The 17,829-nt window shown below is 44.7% G+C and overlaps 1 protein-coding gene across 5 annotated transcripts in view; it reads left to right on the top strand.

Annotated features, from left to right (window-relative positions):
* The window catches only part of NR3C2 (nuclear receptor subfamily 3 group C member 2), a 531,591-nt gene that overhangs the window by 390,750 nt on the left and 123,012 nt on the right, over positions 1-17,829 (top strand). The window lies entirely within an intron of this gene.

Here is a 17,829-nt window from a genome sequence, read left to right as displayed (position 1 = left end):
ATAGCGGTTCGGGAGGCCTTGGAGGACAAGTTAGCACAAATAACAAATCAGCTGGGGGAGGTTAGAGATTCGCTGGCGGCGATACCCCCCGCATCTGGATATAGCAGAGGCTCGGATCTCGGAGCTTGGAGGACAACACGGGGCTAATGAAAGCTAAAATGGCGGCCAGGGACAAGAACTTACAGGCCCTACAACTTAAAGTGGATGAACTGGAAAATAGGACACGCCGCGATAATTTACGCTTCCTGGGATTCCGAGAGACTGTGGAAGAGAGAATCTCTGTGCTCTCTCTTGGAAACTTGGCTCCCGGAGGTGCTTGATCTGCCTCATCTGCAGGGGAAACTTGTGGTGGAGCGTGCCCATAGATTGGGAGCGAGATCAGCACCGGCGGGGCGGGGCGTCCTCGGCTGATTATTGCAAAAACCTTAAACTCAGCCCATAAAGCTAAACTCTGGAGGGCATCCCGGTCGAAGAAGGATTTATTTACAGTATCAATCTCATTCCATCAGAATCTTCCAAGATTTTTCAGCATCAGTGTCTGAGGCCAGGCGAGGATTTTCACCTCTCTGCTCCACCTTGCATAACTGAGGTATTAAGTTTACTCTCATGTTCCTGGCGCTTCTGAGAATTTGGAGTGAAGACCAGGTTCACACCTTTGATACTGTGGAATTGGCTCGGGCGTTTCTGGACTCCTAAAGTGTTCTTTTTTTTTTTCCTCCAAACACCTATTGTTTCACAGAGACTACAGCCGGAAATGGGTGGGAGGCAAGAATTGTCCACAGCACTATAACAGACTGGTTATGATTTCTGGGAATACTCCAAAAGGTTATGCAGGCTTTTCCCCTTGAGGCTTGGTTTCTTTCCTTACTCCTGGATATATTTGCTGCAGCACTCCCAAGAATTCATATTGGAAATTGGTACTTTCTGGGAACTCACATAATGCTCGCTCTGGGTAGCGGCTTTTCTGGGAAGGGGAATGGAACATATGGTGGGGGAATTCTTTTTCTTTGAATACCTACCTTGTTGTATCATATGGTTATGACTTAATATCCTATTTAGGGACGCACTGTTGACTTTTTCTTTTTATAGTTCCCTACATTTGAGGGGAAAGTGTTTTCTGGGACTGTTCCTAGAACATACAGATGTACATTATGAAATGGGGGGGGGGTCCAGGCTTTTTGTAAGGGGCCTAGTTCATTTTTGGACAAATTTTCTAACTGGATTTATGTATATGGTTACATTATATGATATATTTTTTCCGTGAAACACACCTCATGCGAACATTCCACAATTTTTCAACGTCAGTGTCCGAGGCCTCAAAGTTACTCTCAGGTTCCTGGCGCGTCTGAGAACCTAGAGTGGAGACAAGGTTCATATCTTTGATAATGTGGAGTTGATTCGGGCGCTTCTGGACTCCTTGGATTTCCCCCTCCAAAACACCCGCTGTCTCACAGAGACTACAGCCGGGATCTGGTGAGATGTAAGAATTGCCCACAGCCCTATAACAGACTGGTCATGATTTCTGGGAATACTCCAAAAGGTTAGGCAGGCTTTTCCCCTTGAGGCTTGGTTTCTTTCCTTACTCCTGGATATATTTCTTGCAGCACTCCCAAGAATTCACATTGGAAATTGGTACTTTCTGGGAACTCACATAATGCTCGCTCTGTGTAGCGGCTTTTCTGGGAGGGGGAATGGAATATGTGGTGGGGGAACTCTTTTTGCTCGTTGGATGTATACCTTGCTATATTCTAGGGTTATGACTTAATACCTTATGTAGGGATGTACTGTTTTTTGGGGGTTTTTTACGGTTTCCTGCATTTGAGGGTAAAGTATTTTCTGGGACTGTTCCTAGAACAGATGTATATTATGATGTTGGGGCCCCAGGTTTTTTTTAAGAGGCCTAGTTCATTTTTGGACAAATTTTCTAGCTGGATGTATGTATATGGCTACATTCTATGCTCTGTTTTATTTCCATGACTCCCTGAGCTGGGGGATTTTTATATTTCTTTTTTAAGCGAGTAACAGGACTTCAGGGTTGTATTTCAATTTATGTTCTCTCTCTCGATACCGATTGCTCAGGGAAGGGGGTGGGGTGCGGTCATGGACGCATCATTACGTCATCTCTTCGCTTCCACTATGGAAGCGCAGTGGGGTGGATTAAGAGAGGAAGGTGAGGGGGATGGTCTAGTAGACTTGGGAGGGTGGGGGGGAGAGGGGAGGGGAAAGGGGTGGGGAGGGAGGGGCACACCAGAGGCATTACACAAAAATGTGGGTAATGTCATTCGGGTAGCAGCACGTGGCATAATTCACCCTATTTTAGATTTGGTCTCCACTGAGGGGGTGGGGATTGGGGGGAGCTCTAGCTGGGGGGGCTTCCACCAAGCCATTTCTGGCACTCAAGCATTCATCAATGACCTTTTGAAATATGAGTAATCACACACACAGTCATTGAGACACACCAGACAGCCGCTGTTTGAAATTGAAGGTGAAACGATTGGGTGAGTGACAAAATATTCGGAGGATTCGTATAAAGAGATTTATCTGAACATTGTGGATATGCTGATAAACAGCATCTCGGAGTAAAGCACTGAAAACATATTGTGAAATCAAACTTAAACCAATGAGCCGGTTGGATTCCAAAGTTGGTGTAGAAGTTATCCCCTGATGCAGGCGGCAGATTAGCCACCGAAACGCCATGGCGTCGGGTGTATCTCAGTGACGGTCCTCCATCTTTGAAGGGGCGGCGGCTCATTTGAACGTTTACAACGTGGCTAGGTAGGTCCGACACAGATGAAGGTTTGGCTGGCTAGAGAATGACGGTGCTGGTATTTAAGTAAAAGCGAGTCGGTAACCAAGAAGGGAAATTGGTACTGTGAAGTAATATTTAATACATTTTTGGGACTTGAAAAGTGAAACAGGAGGAAACGTTGTATGGCCTGTGAAGGAAATTTTGTTTGAGGATAGGGGTTTTAGGATTGTGTTGAATGTATGAGGGGGTGTGAATGTGGTAGAGGATGGTGTGAAAGATTTAAAAATTTGATATTGGGTATATGTGAAATATTTATAATGTGGATAAAAGTAATGAGGAATATAAAGTAAACAATAAAGAGAAATAATTGATTAAAGTGAAGTAGTATTTAAGATATGAGCATTAATAGATAGCCTGTCTCTATGTAATTCTTGTAATGTATATATAACATACATATTTATTATTGTTGAGATTTTATATGCATCTTTTCATATGACTGGTTGATTTTAGGGTATGAATGAGGTGTGAATGTATGTATTTTATGTAGAATAATGTTTGTTAATAAATGAAGATTTATATTGTGTAAATTATAAGAGACTCTCATTCATTTGATTTGATATCTGTGGTTCCTGTTGAGCGTCACGAATAATTCCACCCATATTAGTTTGCCTTCTAGGTATTCGAATACCTCAGAAGTATAAATAATGTTTCATCGGAAAGGAAGTTCTAGATCAAGGAGGTAGAATGAAGAGTCGTGAAAGGGGAAATATTTCTTCACAGAAAGGGTGGTGAAAAAAGAACATATCTCCCCCATTCTGAGCAACCTCCACTGGCTACCCATCAAACAGAGAATCCTTTTTAAAACCCTTACCATTATTCATAAATCAATAAACAACATCGCCCCTATATCACTCCAAACTCAACTTCGTCCACACCTATCCTCCAGACCCATCAGAAGCGCTTACAGAGGCACATTGTTCGCCCCACCAGCAACATCTTTACTAAGAAAAAGAGCACTCTCAACCGCAGGACCACACCATTGGAATGCTCTCCCCCCAGACCTACGCCTCAAACCCAGTCTACCAGAGTTCAAAAAAAAGTTAAAAACCTGGCTCTTCAGGCAAGCGTTCCAATTTCCAGAATCCAACTAAGCGCCTTATCCTGATTGAACTTGAATATATTGTTTTTACAGTTAATAATATGCAATATTTAACCTTTTAATTATTCTAATTTAATTTACGAAAACGTTCAATGTTTAATGGTTAATTGTTATTGTTCAATGTTCGATGTAAACAACCCCGGTCTGACCTCCCAGACCAGGGCAATCTTTTCGTTTCTTGTAAACCGGACTGATTTGTATTGTATACAGGAATTCCGGTATATAAAAATTAAAAATAAAATAAATAAATAAATACCTGGCACAGGTATTTCCTGGAGGAAATAAATACAGTATCTAAATTCAGGAAAAGCATGAGATGAACATAGAGGATCCTTAATTGTGAGAAACTGAAGGTCAAGTAGGGGGTCTGTGGTGATGAAACCGGAAAGGGAACGGGACATGCTAGATGGGCCTTAGAGTATTCATCTTCCGCGCTGCTGTGTGTCTTTCCTTCCTGCGGTGCATTTGTGGTGCTGGGTTAGCTGGGAAGATTTTCCATATTTATGTCCCCTTCTGTCACCGCTGCTTTTAATCTCATTCTAGACTCTTGTTTATAGTGTACTATAGATTTGTATAATTGGCAATTGCCAACAGTTTGTCATTTTGCTGCTCATTTCTTAATGAGCAGTATCCAGGTGCAAGGCTTGACAGGTGTGAAGGCACAGCCTGGCTTGCTTTACTGTCTGTTGATTTCTTTAGAGAGGGTAAATTCTTAGCGTGGCAGCATTTTTGAGTCTGCAGCCTCAGTGTCAGGAATTTTCGCAGTGTATAATGAAGTAGTGTTACCAGATAGACTGAAGGGATGGCATTGCATTGATCTGATTTGCATTAAAATTAGAAACTCCTCCATGCCCTGTTGAGGTGATTTTTAAAAGTTGACTCAGAGCTTCATTTTAGTAATTTAAGGGCTCTAGACAAAACTTTTGACTGATGCTTATTTTTCTCAATGTGAAGGTTTGAGAAGAAATGCACCTCCTAGGAAGTATTGCTGCTATTACTTATTTCCTAAAGTTGCTTCTAGACACAACCCAGGCACTGCGGGGGCGTAGCATCCATAGTGCACCGTGTGGCGCGCAGGCACCGCCTGTTTGCAGTGCACCGCCAATCTGGTACGGCGTTGCCAGGATCCAGGCAGCTTGCCTGCCTAGCGCAGCAATCCTCTGCCAGCTGCTTTCCCGTTTCTTGCGCCACCCTGAAGTGTGATCGTTCCCCTGCCACAACACACCGATTCACCTTCCAGCTTTTTTTTTTTCCTTTTGGTGGCTATCAAGCCGCAGAGGCAGTGAGAGAGAGAGGAGGCAGCACGCTCAAGCTGCAACAGATGGCATTCCTGACGCGCTGCTCAGCTTCCCGCCGGGGCCCCCGTTCCTCTCTGCAGGCTGCAGCTGCTCGCCTCAGTTTTCCCTTCACCTGGCACGGTGACTCTCGCGGTGCGACGTGAGCTTTTCCTTCCGGGCCGCCCACGGTGCCCGACCCCGTCTCGGTGCCACTGCCGCAGCTCTGCACTGCTGCTTGTGGCTACCCCCCTCCCTCAGGACTCACTCCAGCATCGCATCGCCCTGGCCCCGGACTTGTGCCACAAGCACCCGATGTTTCCTCTTTTTCTACTACTAGCAGCTGTAGCCAGACCAGAATCAGGTAAGGAATATTTTTGAAATTTAAAAAAAAACCACAAAAAAACCCAAAACAAACAGAAACCACCTTGGCAAGAATGGATGGTAATAAATATGTAGTAAGAACATAAGAAATTGCCATGCTGGGTCAGACCAAGGGTCCATCAAGCCCAGCATCCTGTTTCCAACAGAGGCCAAACCTGGCAATTATCCAAACATCAAGAAGATCCCATGCTACTGATGCAATTAATAGCAGTGGCTATTCCCTAAGTAAACTTGATTAATAGCAGTTAATGGACTTCTCCTCCAAGAACTTATCCAAACCTTTTTTGAACCCAGCTACACTAACTGCACTAACCACATCCTCTGACAACAAATTCCAGAGCTTAGCTGTGCGTTGTGTGAAAAAGAACTTTCTTCGATTAGTCTTAAATGTGCTACTTGCTAACTTCATGGAATGCACCCTAGTCCTTCTATTATCCGAAAGTGTAAATAACTAATTCACATCTACTCGTTCAAGACCTCTCTTGATTTTAAAGACCTCTATCATATCCCCCCTCAGCCATCTTTTCTCCAAGCTGAACAGCCCTAAACTCTTCAGCCTTTCCTCATAGGGGAGCTGTTTCATCCTCTTTTTACTGTACTGTAGTAGCTTGCTTTTTGCCCCTGGACCCCTTCCTGCTTCTCTTCCTACCCAGCATCCCCCTGCTCCCTTCAGGCCTGGTGCCGGGATGTCATAGGGAGGGTAATTATGACTGGCAATGTTTTTGCTGGTGGGGCAGGTCCTCCTAGGATAACATGACCTTGCCAACCCAGCTGGTGGCTGCGTAGGGGCTAAGGAGCACACGCCACTACAGAAGTGGCATACAGCATTGGCACTCAGCCTCCTGATAAGGCATATCTTTGGCACACCCCTTCTGAAAGCCTTAGCTCCCCTCTCTCCCCTATGCAAGTTTGAGAGGAGGTCAGATACATTTCTGTTGGAGCATCTCAAAATTCTTGTTTTTCAGTCACATGGCAGCAGCAAATTTTCTGATGCACCACCAACTTCAGTACTCATCCTACGCCCCTGCAGAGCTGTACAAATACACATAAGAGACATTCCCTTCTGCTCAGAGCTTATATAACATAGTAACATAACGACTGCAGAAAAGGACCAAAAGGTCCATCCTGACTGCCCAGAAAGCTTCTTATGGTAATATCTCCTCAACATGCAGGTTACCCCATGTTTCTCTTAAGGGTAGTAACTACCGCCCCAGGCCTTATGATAACCCATAAAAAAATTTAGCGCTAGCAGTAATGTGTTGAGCCGCCTTGAAAATTCAGAGAGTGCTGACGTGTTTTGCATGTGGACTTGGCCGTAGAAGCAGTCTTGTGCTTTTTCCCTTATGTCTGTGTATCAGTACCCCGACCGTAAAAGTCAGGGCCCGTGTTGGTTATCGTCTGAATCCAATTCCTCTTCCACCCACCCACCCCCACCGCTGTCAAAGTGGAGAGCAATGTAGTTGCGTCAAAAGCATGAAGGCTTATTGGTTAAGGGTTGTAATCCCTTGCCTTCTGCTAAGGGTAGTAATTTCTGCTCCATGCAGGTTACCATTATGCTTATCATTTCCCCAGACCGGAAACGTCTGAGCCCTTGTTGGTTGTTGTCTGAATCCAGCTCCCCTTTTCCCCCTGCCCTTGAAGTGGAGAGCAATGTTGCAGTTGCATCAAAGCATCAAGGCTTATTGGTTCAGGGTAGTAACCGCCGCACCAGCAAGTGATCCCCATGCACTCTTTTCTTCATTTCTAGCCTTTAGGGATGAAAAGGGTACATGGGGTAACTTGCTGGTGCGGCGGTTACTACCCTTAACCAATAAGCCTTGATGCTTATATAAATAGTTTAGTCAAGCCAAACGTAAAAGACAGAAGAGATTTTGGGACATTCTTTTATTACGAAAAAGGTGAAAACCGACAATGCTATGAGATCAGGAGAGTCAGAAGTTAAGATTTAAAAGCAGTCTCAAAAGGGTGGGGTTTTAGATTAGATCTGAATAAGGCTGGGGAGAGATCATGACGCACCCCCTTTGGGGGAAATAAATATGTTATGACCATGACTAAGGTAGGAGGCTTCTACCGCTTTATTAAAAAACAAAGTTCCGAGTTCTGAACAAGGGGGTTGGACAGCTGTCAGCGAGTGACTGGAATAAATAAGTGCCGGTACCTGCCGGCCATACTGGTGCTTGCAAATTCATCCTACGGGAGGAGGGAAAAGCGTCTCCTCCTCCTCCTCGCTGGCATGCAGGGATAATTTATAGGGTTCAGCGGGATGGGAGTGGAACCACACTTTTTTAAGAAGCAGAAAGGGTGCCTCTACCTGCAAGGGCCACCTTTATTTTTGAAAACTGGGGGGTGACTTTTATCCAGGTAACTTCAGCCAAGTAAATTTAATGGAAGATATATTCCATTGAATATTCGGTTACAGTTAACCGGGTAACTTTGATGCTCACCGGCCTGCTGAATAATTAAATTTAGAGATTTAGGGGCCGATTTTAAATTTTGCGCGCGCGCGGGGTACATTTGTGCACGCTACCCGGCGTGCACAAATGTACACCTGAATTTATAACATGCGCACACTGCCGCGTGCATGTTATAAAATCCGGGGTCCCCCCGGGGTCCCTCCAAGGCCGCTCCGAAATCGGAGCGGCCTTGGAGGGAACTTTTTTTGGTCCCCCCCCACCTTTCCCTCCTTCCCCTATCTAACCCCACCCCTACCTAAATTCCCTCCCCCACCTTGTTTCATAGAGTCACACCTGCCTCTGGCAGGCGTAACTTGCACGCGCCGGCTCACTACCGGCGCGCCAGGCCCCGACACAGGCCGCTGTGTTGGGGCACTTGGCCATGTCCCCGGACCGCCCATTTTTCAAAGCCCCGGGACATACGCGCGTCCCGGGGCTTGCGCACGCCGCCGAGCCTATGCAAAATGGGCTTGCGCGCGCAGGGGTAGGTTTGTTTTCGGGGGTTATGCGTGTATCTTACGCGTCTAACCCTTTGAAAATCTACCCCTTATTTATCCTTCTAAAGTTGATAACCCATTCAGTACAGAATCCAATACTGAAATAAACAACATCGCATGATACAATCGATCAAAAAAAACTACTGATAAAATACCTAACAATATAGCAAAATCATAATACAATGTCATCTAAAATTGAGTCCTATAAACCCAGTACCAAAGGTAAAATAATCGTAAAATAAAACAAAAAATAACCAAGCTAAAATAATTACATATTGACATACAAAGAAATGACGACTGGAAAAGGACCAAATGATCCATTCAGTCTGCCCAGCAAGCTTCTTATGGTAATGTCTGCTGCGCCGTGTAGGTCATACCCAGGTTTCTCTTAAGGGGTAGTCCTTTGCAGTTACCCCCAATCCTTAGGATAAAGGGTGGTAATATTTGCAGTCAAAAACCAAGCAACTGTGAAACCCATTAAACATTTACTGCCTGCCTGAAAATTCCTACAATACTGACCTTTTAGCTTTTGGACTTGGCCGTAGAAGCGGTCCTGTGCTTATTTCCTTATCTCTGCATATCAGTACCCCCAGACCATAAAAGTCGGTGCCTGTGTTGCTTGCCATCTGAATCCAATTCCCCTTTTTTCTTTCTTCCCCCCCACCCTCTCAGTTGCATCCAAAGTATCGAGGCTTATTTGTTGAGGGTAGTAATCTCCGTGCTTCTTACAAGGATAGTAACTGTCGTAGCAAGCAGGTTACCCCATGCACCTTTTTCTTCATTTTTGTCCTCTAGTCTTTAGAGATCCACAGTGTTTATCCCACCTCCATCCTGTCTGTACAGGCTCTAGAACTGAACACAGTGGTCCAGGTGAGGCCTCCCCAAGGACCTGTACAAGGGGCATCATCACCTTGGAGAAGAGATGGCTGAGGGGGATATGATAGAGGTCTTTAAGATCATGAGAGGTCTTGAACAAGTAGATGTGACTCGGTTATTTTCACTTTCGAATAATAGAAGGACTAGGGGGCATTCCATGAAGTTAGCAAGTAGCACATTTAAGACTAATCGGAGAAAATTCTTTTTCACTCAACGCACAATAAAGCTCTGGAATTTGTTGCCAGAGGATGTGGTTAGTGCAATTAGTGTAGCTGGGTTCAAAAAAGGTTTGGATAAGTTCTTGGAGGAGAAGTCCATTAATGGCTATTAATCAATTTTACTTAGGGAATAGCCACTGCTATTAATTGCATCAGTAGCATGGGATCTTCTTAGTGTTTGGGTAATTGCCAGGTACTTGTGGCCTGGTTTTGGCCTCTGTTGGAAACAGGATGCTGGGCTTGATGGACCCTTGGTCTGACCCAGCATGGCAATTTCTTATGTTCTTATGTAACATGTGGACGGGCAGGCAGAATGGGCTGTAGGGTCTTTTTCTGCCGTTGTGTTTCTCAAGTAATTAACAGTATGGAAAATTAGGCTAACTAAGTAAATACGAACATTAAGCTGTCTGAGACCCCAATGTAATAGGGTGCTTTAGGCTGTCAGCACACGGTCCTGTGCACATTTTCAAGCACAGAGTTTTACGCACACACAAAAAAAAAAGTTTCGCGCAGCTCTGAGTGAAAATGTACATTCTGATTAGCACTCCACCGTGCAAATCGCGAATGTACAATTAGCTGTTACTCCCCGGTGCAAAGACATGCTACGGCTTTGCTCTTGCTTTCTCAATGCTGAAAAAGTAAATCCTGGTCAGAGGTGGAATGTCAGTCTATGGAACGGAACCTGGAGTTCGTGGTGTCGGGGGGGCTCCCCCCCCTGTACTTGGTGCAATGTGTATTTTGTGCGCTGGTTTCTGAGCCAACTCATGCCCTAACTCAGTATATGTGTGCACTAATCTTAGGGGGGGGGGGGGGGGGGCATCTTATGTGCCTAACTTTTAGGAGCCATAACTTTTATGCCCAGAACTCAATGTTTTGCAAGCATAACTTTTATGTATGGAAGTCATGTCTTCCGCAGGAACCATGAACCATTCTCCTAATTCATGATTTCTGCACATTAAACACAATTTCTTTTTAAACTTAAGCCTTATTATATAAGCAGTTTACACCAACAGATATACACTTCATAGTCAGTTTATAGACGCCACTTATTTTAGGGCACATTTTTAAATCTGTGTGCTTTTTATAAACTCCCAATGCATACTATTAGTTAACCTTTTTAGCGCCTGAGTAAAGAAACTGGAAAATGTGGGCTGAAGTCCAGCACGTACATTTTTACTCATGTCTTATTATATGAGGGCCAGAGTAAACATGGACCTCAATAATGTCTCTTCCCCTTTCCACCCTCCCCCCCGCACCTACTTTTGAAATTATTATAGAGAAGAACCAGGGCTCATAGCCAGAAACTCTCACACCACGCCTCCTTCAGAGGTGGTTGCATGCATATATCTAAAATGATGCCGTTTGTTTATTTAAAAGTATTTGTAGCTTGCAGATCCAAAAAGTCTTGTTCTCAGCAGAGTTCGATATAATAAAAATGCAAGCATGAACAGTACACATCAGAATGAAAACATATAAACGCAATATTCAGATTCCGAATGCGTCGCAAAGCTTAGGCTGGGACAAATCTTGTTCGAACAGGAAAGATTTCACTTTCTTTCAAGAAAGTTATGTAGGGGGTTTCACAAAGGCAGAAAGCGCCCATTTCAGAATCAGCTGTGTGGGAGGGGGGCAGGGTTTTGCTTGTAAGACGTCTGGGCAAAACACGATTTCTTGCATACTTTTTCAGCTGCACTTTTGGTAGGAATTCCGGGAGTGAGGTGTAGTGAAGTTGGGGATAAAGAGAGGATTTACCTGCATATTCTTCGAACTAAAATTTAAGACCGCGCGCGCGTTTGCCCACACGCACATTTTATAACTCGCACGCGTATATGTGCGTATAAGCGTGCGTGTTGTAAAATCAGCTATCCGTGCGTACACGCGCATACAATTTTATATATCGACGCGCTTGTGCACGTGAATGCTGTCTAGAATGCATAAGTGGGGGGAATTTTAGTAGGTACGCGCGACGACACAATAGGCTTTTTCCCAGTTTGCTCCCAGTTCACCCCAGTAAAAGGAGAGGACGTCCTAAAACTCTTAGCTAACTTGCCTCTCTTTTACCCTATTAGCCCCGAGCGTTTAAACCCCGCTGACTAGCCTTGTATTTTTTTTGTTGTTGTTGCACGACTTAACACGCCGTCCGTAGCAGAAGTAAGTTACGCGGTAGGGGACCCCGGCACACGCTTGTGCGCGTGACTACTTATGCACCGACTTCATGGTGCAATCCCAGGCTGCCCGTGTCCTGCCCGTACCATGCCCACAGCCCGCATACAGAAAATTATTTTTAAGGACGTACCAGGAAATATGCATGTGGCCGCGAGCCTTTTAAAATCCGTGTGGTGCACGCCCATCCGAGTCACGCGCGTATCTCCCAGTTTCGGCACGCGCAAGCCTTTGAAAAATCGACCAGTTGATTTTCTAATGTATGTGTGTAACTTTGTGCGTGCATGTCCAGGCACACAGCCGGTAAACTTGCACAGCTTCAAACCAGACTTGCAAGCATAAAAGTCTGCTGGGAAATTTGAGATAAAGTCCGCGGGTAAACCATTACAGGCAGACTTTAACCCTACTCATGATGTCTGAAAATCACCCTCCCTGTGCATTGGCATCCTAATTGGTTGAAACCTACTAAATCAAATTATTATTTATAATTTTTTTGTCATTACTATGTACTGTTCCCATGTACAGTATTATATAAACAGAAAAACAAGAGTGACTCACTGGGAAACAGCATGGGGTTATTTTCAGTCCATTTTTAGAACAGGGTTCGCAATGCCCTGGAGGAAAGCAGTTTTCGTGTGACTGGTCACAGGATCCATAAAACCCCATTATGTGACGAAACGATCTGGGGATTTTTTTGCTGTCCCAGCGATAGCAAAATCCTGACAAAGCTGCAGAAAACAGCAAGTAAAAGTTTTCCTTTCGAAAACATCCTTATGCCGTGGTGACGCTGAAAGCTAGAAATCATTTTGTTTTTCAGGCTGATGGTGACCTGTACTGCATTACAAATCTATACAATAGATGTGCAATTTGCTGCTGGGTCTTAAATATTATCACAGAAATCCTTATCAGCGCCAGAGTTTCGAGCAGCATAGGATCACTGTATCTATGGGCAGGCTGGACTCGCTTAAACTGGCTGAAAGGAGTTGATTATCCAAAGTTTCAATCATTACCTAACAATAAGTAACCAGTTCCTGGAGAAAGGTGATTTGCTGTGAGATGGGACCCGAGGGGTGGGGTAGCCTTTCTCCAGGCAGCTGCCCTAATCTCTCTTTTCCAGGGTGTCCTAACCAGTTCAGAAGCAGTAAAGCAAGGTTAAGTCATGGGGCATGTGACCTGCTCTGAAATAGCGTCTGCAAACACAGGCTGCTGTTGCCGAGCGGTTGAGAACAACTTTAATGGGGGGGGGGGGGGGGGGGGAGTACAACGAATGGACTTTTAAAACTAAAAGGGGAGGTCCATTTTTCTTTTTTTATTTTCATTTCATTGCCGTGACACTTTGAACCTGACACACAGAAAAACGAACAGTAAATTTAAAAATACAGTAAAGCCCTCTTAGTTCATGGTTATTCCTTTCATTGGAATCTGTGTATTAAAAAGTGTGCCAAAATAAAATCAGCATGCTTTTTTTTTTCTTCACTCGTGCGGTAGAGAAAGCTTTAACACTCAGTGTACCAAAATAAGGAATTATGCGGAGCGTATGCTGAAAGGGCCAAAGGAAAGGGAGCTTACAGGCAGCACAGTGAACTTTAAAAATGACATACTTGCGCTTCAGAGTTCGCAGCGCTGCCGTGTGAGGGCCAGAACATCTCCGTGAGCATAGGAGATAATTTTCAAAAAGACTAACCTGCATAAAACTGGGGTTTTTGTTTTTTTTTTTATTTTCACTTTTATTTGCGTAACTCCTTTGACAGTTCTCTCCATAGGGCTGAATTGTCAAAAGGTTGTCCAAATGGCCTTTTGGAAATTGCTATGATATATGATAACTTTTTACATGCGTAGCTCCATTGAAAATTCCCTCCTAAGTCAATAGCAGGTTAAAGCAAGTTTGCTTATCGTAAACTGTGCTTCCGTAGATAGCAGGATGAATTCGCCATGCTGTCATGGGATCTGTCAATCAGGTCTGGGAGGCGGAGCTTTACAAAGCAGAGATTTAGATTTTAGCTCTCTGCGGCTACGCGTGTGTTCCCGCTCAGGAAAGTAACAGATTCTCCTCAGTCTGTGATTAACCTGTAGTGTAGTCGAAGAGACTGTAATTGCCAGGGAGGAGGGTGGGTCAGCATGGCGAATTCATCCTGCTATCTACGGAAACACCGTTTACGGTAAGCAAACTTGCTTTAACCTGCTATTGACTTAGGAGGGAATTTTCAATGGAGCTACGCATGTAAAAAGTTATCATATAACGTAGCAATTTCCAAAAGGCCATTTGGACAACCTTTTGACAATTCAGCCCTATGGAGAGAACTGTCAAAGGAGTTACGCAAATAAAAGTGAAAATTAAAAAAAAACAAACACCCCAGTTTTATGCGGGTAAGTCTTTATCGAGCAGAAGTTGGAAACCTGAGCTTTGATCTCTGTTGCAAAGAGATCCATCGTAGGCGTCCCCCATTGCCTGAAGATGTCTTGGGCTACCTCCGAATTGAGTGTCCATTCGTGAGGATGAAAGATGCGACTTAGCCTGCCGCTCTTGTATTTGCTTGTCTTGGTAGATAAGTTGCTTGCAGATGTATGCAATGTTGGTGAGCATGTTTGAAGATCGTCAGGGTCTCCTTGCAAAGGGGCCATGAACCGGACCCTCCTTGCTTGTTGATATAAAACATTGCCACCTGATTGTCTGTATACATCATGACCCTGCGGCCCTTTAAGTGATCTTGAAACACTTGTAATGCATTTCGATTTGCTCTGAGCTCCAATAAATTTATCTGTAGGGTCTGCTCGGAGATTGTCCATAACCCTTGTGTTTTGTAAATCTCGAGATGTGCTCCCCATCCCTTGCGAGACGCATCCGTGGTTAAGATTGCGTTGTGAGGAGGAGGACTGAATAATGCTCCTTTGGACAGGGTGGAGTCTAGGAGCCACCATGTTATGTCCTGTTGCATCTCTGAGGTCAACGATAACTTCTGTGTCAACGGTTGTGAGTGTTGTTTCCATTGGCGTTTTAGTCCCCATTGCAGGCATCTCATGTGTAGCCTGGTGTTGGGCACTGTGAAGATAGCCGCCGCCATGTGGCCGAGGACTACCAAAATTTGTCTCGCCGACGACCTTTGAGTGTTGTTCAACGAGCAGAGAAGTTGACGTATTTGTATTATTCTTTCTGTTGGGAGATATGCCCGTTTGCGAACAGTGTCCAGGCCTGCTCCTATGAACTGTAGTCGTTGTGTTGGTTGGAGATGTGATTTCTGAAAATTGATCACTAGTCCGAATTCTTGTAAGCACTGTATCACCCGGAGGTGATCGAGTAAGATGTTCGGGTTCGAGGCTATTATTAGCCAATCGTCCAGATATGGAAAGATGGTCATACCTTGTTGTCTGAGATGAGCCACCACCACAACCATGCATTTGGTGAAAACCCTGGGTGCAGCGGATAGTCCAAAGGGAAGATCCTTGTACTGTAGTGTTGGTGCCCGTAGCAAAAGCATAGGTAACGCCAAGAGGATGGATGGATTGGAATGTGTGTGTAAGCATCTTTCAGATCGATGGAACACATCCAGTCGTTGGGTTGAATCAGAGGTAGGATCGATTTCAACGATACAATCTTGAATTGCTCTTTGGTTAGGAATTTGTTCAATTCCCGTAGATCTAATATGGGGCGAAGGCCCCCCGAACTTTTGGGGATGAGGAAATATGGGGAATAAAACCCCGCTTGTTGGGTTTTCGGGAGAATTCATCGAATGGCCTGCTGTTTGCGGAGCAAAGCAATCTCCTCCCCCAGTTGTGGTTGAAAGCTTTGACTCTTTAGATTGGAAAGGTGAGGTAGTATGGGTTTTGTGGTAAATTGGAGTTGATAGCCATGTCGTACTATCTCTAAAATCCATTGATCGGTTTTTATTCTCTCCCAGGCACGAATGAATTCTGCCAGGTGGTGCTTGATGTAGTGGTTGTGGCTGGGTTATTAAAAAGACGGCATTGATTTTACTGCAGCAGCCGGTTGTTGTGTCTGCTGTCTCTGGTTACGTGGCTTACCCCTATGTTGAGTCGTGTTGGTTTGTTGTGGCGGAGGACGCTGGTAAGATAGATATGTCTGTGTACAAAAGGATTGATAAGACCTGTAAGGTCTACGGTTATAGGATTGTTGACGTGTAGATCCCACATAACGTTAAGGATTGGACTGCTAGAGCTTCCTCCTTTAATTTCCCAACTGTTTCTTGAAACCGTTCTCTGAACAGGTTGTCTCCTGTACATGGGAGGTTCATTAGTTTCTCGTGTAAATCTTCTCGTATCGTACTAGAGCGCAACCATGCCATCCTATGGGCTGCAATGGCTGTCGCAGACGCTCTAGAAGATGTTTCAAATGCCTCATATATCGACCGTAGGAGGTGCCGAACACTCCTCCATGTCATGAAGAGGTGGATGAATTGAATCTGCTGTCGAGGAAAGCATACCCTTTGTGGCTTGTATGCACTCATGTGGGTATTAAACCATGTAAAATTGATGGTGCATAATACGGGCGTTCAACATTGAGTTGTGATATATCTTCCTGCCAAAGTCATCTAAACACCGGTTGTCCTTGCCCGGTGGATATGAGGTATGCAACTTTGATTTTTTGAATCTTTGCATTGCAGACTCTACCACAATTGAAGCATGTGGTAATTGTGGTATAGAGTAAAGCGATGTTTTCCGCATACGGAATTTTATATCCATTTTCTTGGAAAACCGATGATAAAGAGTAAGGTGTTTCCCATGACTTCTGTAAGACATTATGTAATAATTCGTGTGCTGGGAGAGATGTTGGTTCTCCAGAGCATCGAAAATTTTTAGGAGACCAAAGGTTTCTGATCTAGGGTCTGTCTCCTTCTGGACCTCCAGATGTAGTATCGTGCCCAATTTTTCTAAAAATTTTGGGTATGTCAGATCCTCTGGAGGGGAATACGGTTCCTGTGGATCTGATGGGAACCCAGTGGATGACAATGGGGACATTTGCGGAGACAGAGAATCTATAGGGGTATCTTGTTGTTCAATTGGTGAAATCTGTCGTTTTGTCATTGATGCTGGAGGCTCCACAGTCTGTTCTCTGGAAGATGTATACTGTGTTCCAGGGAACTTGCTGAGAGTTCGTTAGACATCTTAAAGGATGATTGAAGAGTTTCGTAAAACCCGGCCAATGACTGGGATAATTGAAAAAATGCCTCCTTTGTTTGAGGAGGCATTGTTGAACGACTAGATTGTTTTGGTAGTTCACCTGTTTTAGGTGGTACCGGATTAATTTTAGGGGAAGCCATTGGCACATCATACTAGTTCCTTATCTTGTCCTCTGTGGTCCCAACAGAATTATCAGAGGACGTGGACGAAGCAGAGGAAGTTATTTGTATTACTTGTCTATGAAATAAGGAATCTGCACTCCGTGGGTGAGAGGACCTAGAAGTAGAAGGGCTCACTGCCCATGTATCTCTCGTCTTCACAACTTTTTGATGTAAGTGATGTGATCGTCTATGGTGAGGGTGTGATGATGATCCTGTGTGGGTTCTATCCCCCAATGGTGATCGTCTGATACGTTTTGATTTCACCTCTGTAGAATTAGAGTCTGAAGAGGTGGAGTGAGGTACATCTGGAGACTGATGTCTTCCTTTTACCCCATGTGGTATTGAAAGATATGCTTGCTTGGACCTTTGTAGTCCACTGTGCAGTGATCTGTGTGCTGTCAAGTACGCTAATGTCTTCGGCGCCATGTGCGCAGATGTTCCTTGTAGGTTGTGCGCATATGTCTACTTGTGCGCATAAGTCATCGACGTCATGTGCGCAGATGATTTCGGCGCCGTCGTTTCTGGCGCCGAGCATGCAGAAATCTCTGGCGCCTTACGCGCAGAGGTCTTTTGCGCTGTGCGTGCCGGAATCTTGTGCACCGATGTCGATTCGGGCGAAGAAGTGTTATGCGCCAATGGTGAATTGGGCGCAGAAGGTGCTTCAGGCGCATAAGTTGCCGGCGCTGAAGTTTTAGGCGCCGTTGTTTCCTGCGCCGATCGCCGAGGCTCTTTTGGTCCTCTCGGATCCGATGGCCTATG

Source organism: Rhinatrema bivittatum, chromosome 1, assembly GCF_901001135.1.
Source record: "Rhinatrema bivittatum chromosome 1, aRhiBiv1.1, whole genome shotgun sequence".
In the NCBI taxonomy this organism is placed as follows: Eukaryota; Metazoa; Chordata; class Amphibia; order Gymnophiona; family Rhinatrematidae; genus Rhinatrema; species Rhinatrema bivittatum.
This window is presented reverse-complemented; position numbering and strand designations above follow the sequence as displayed.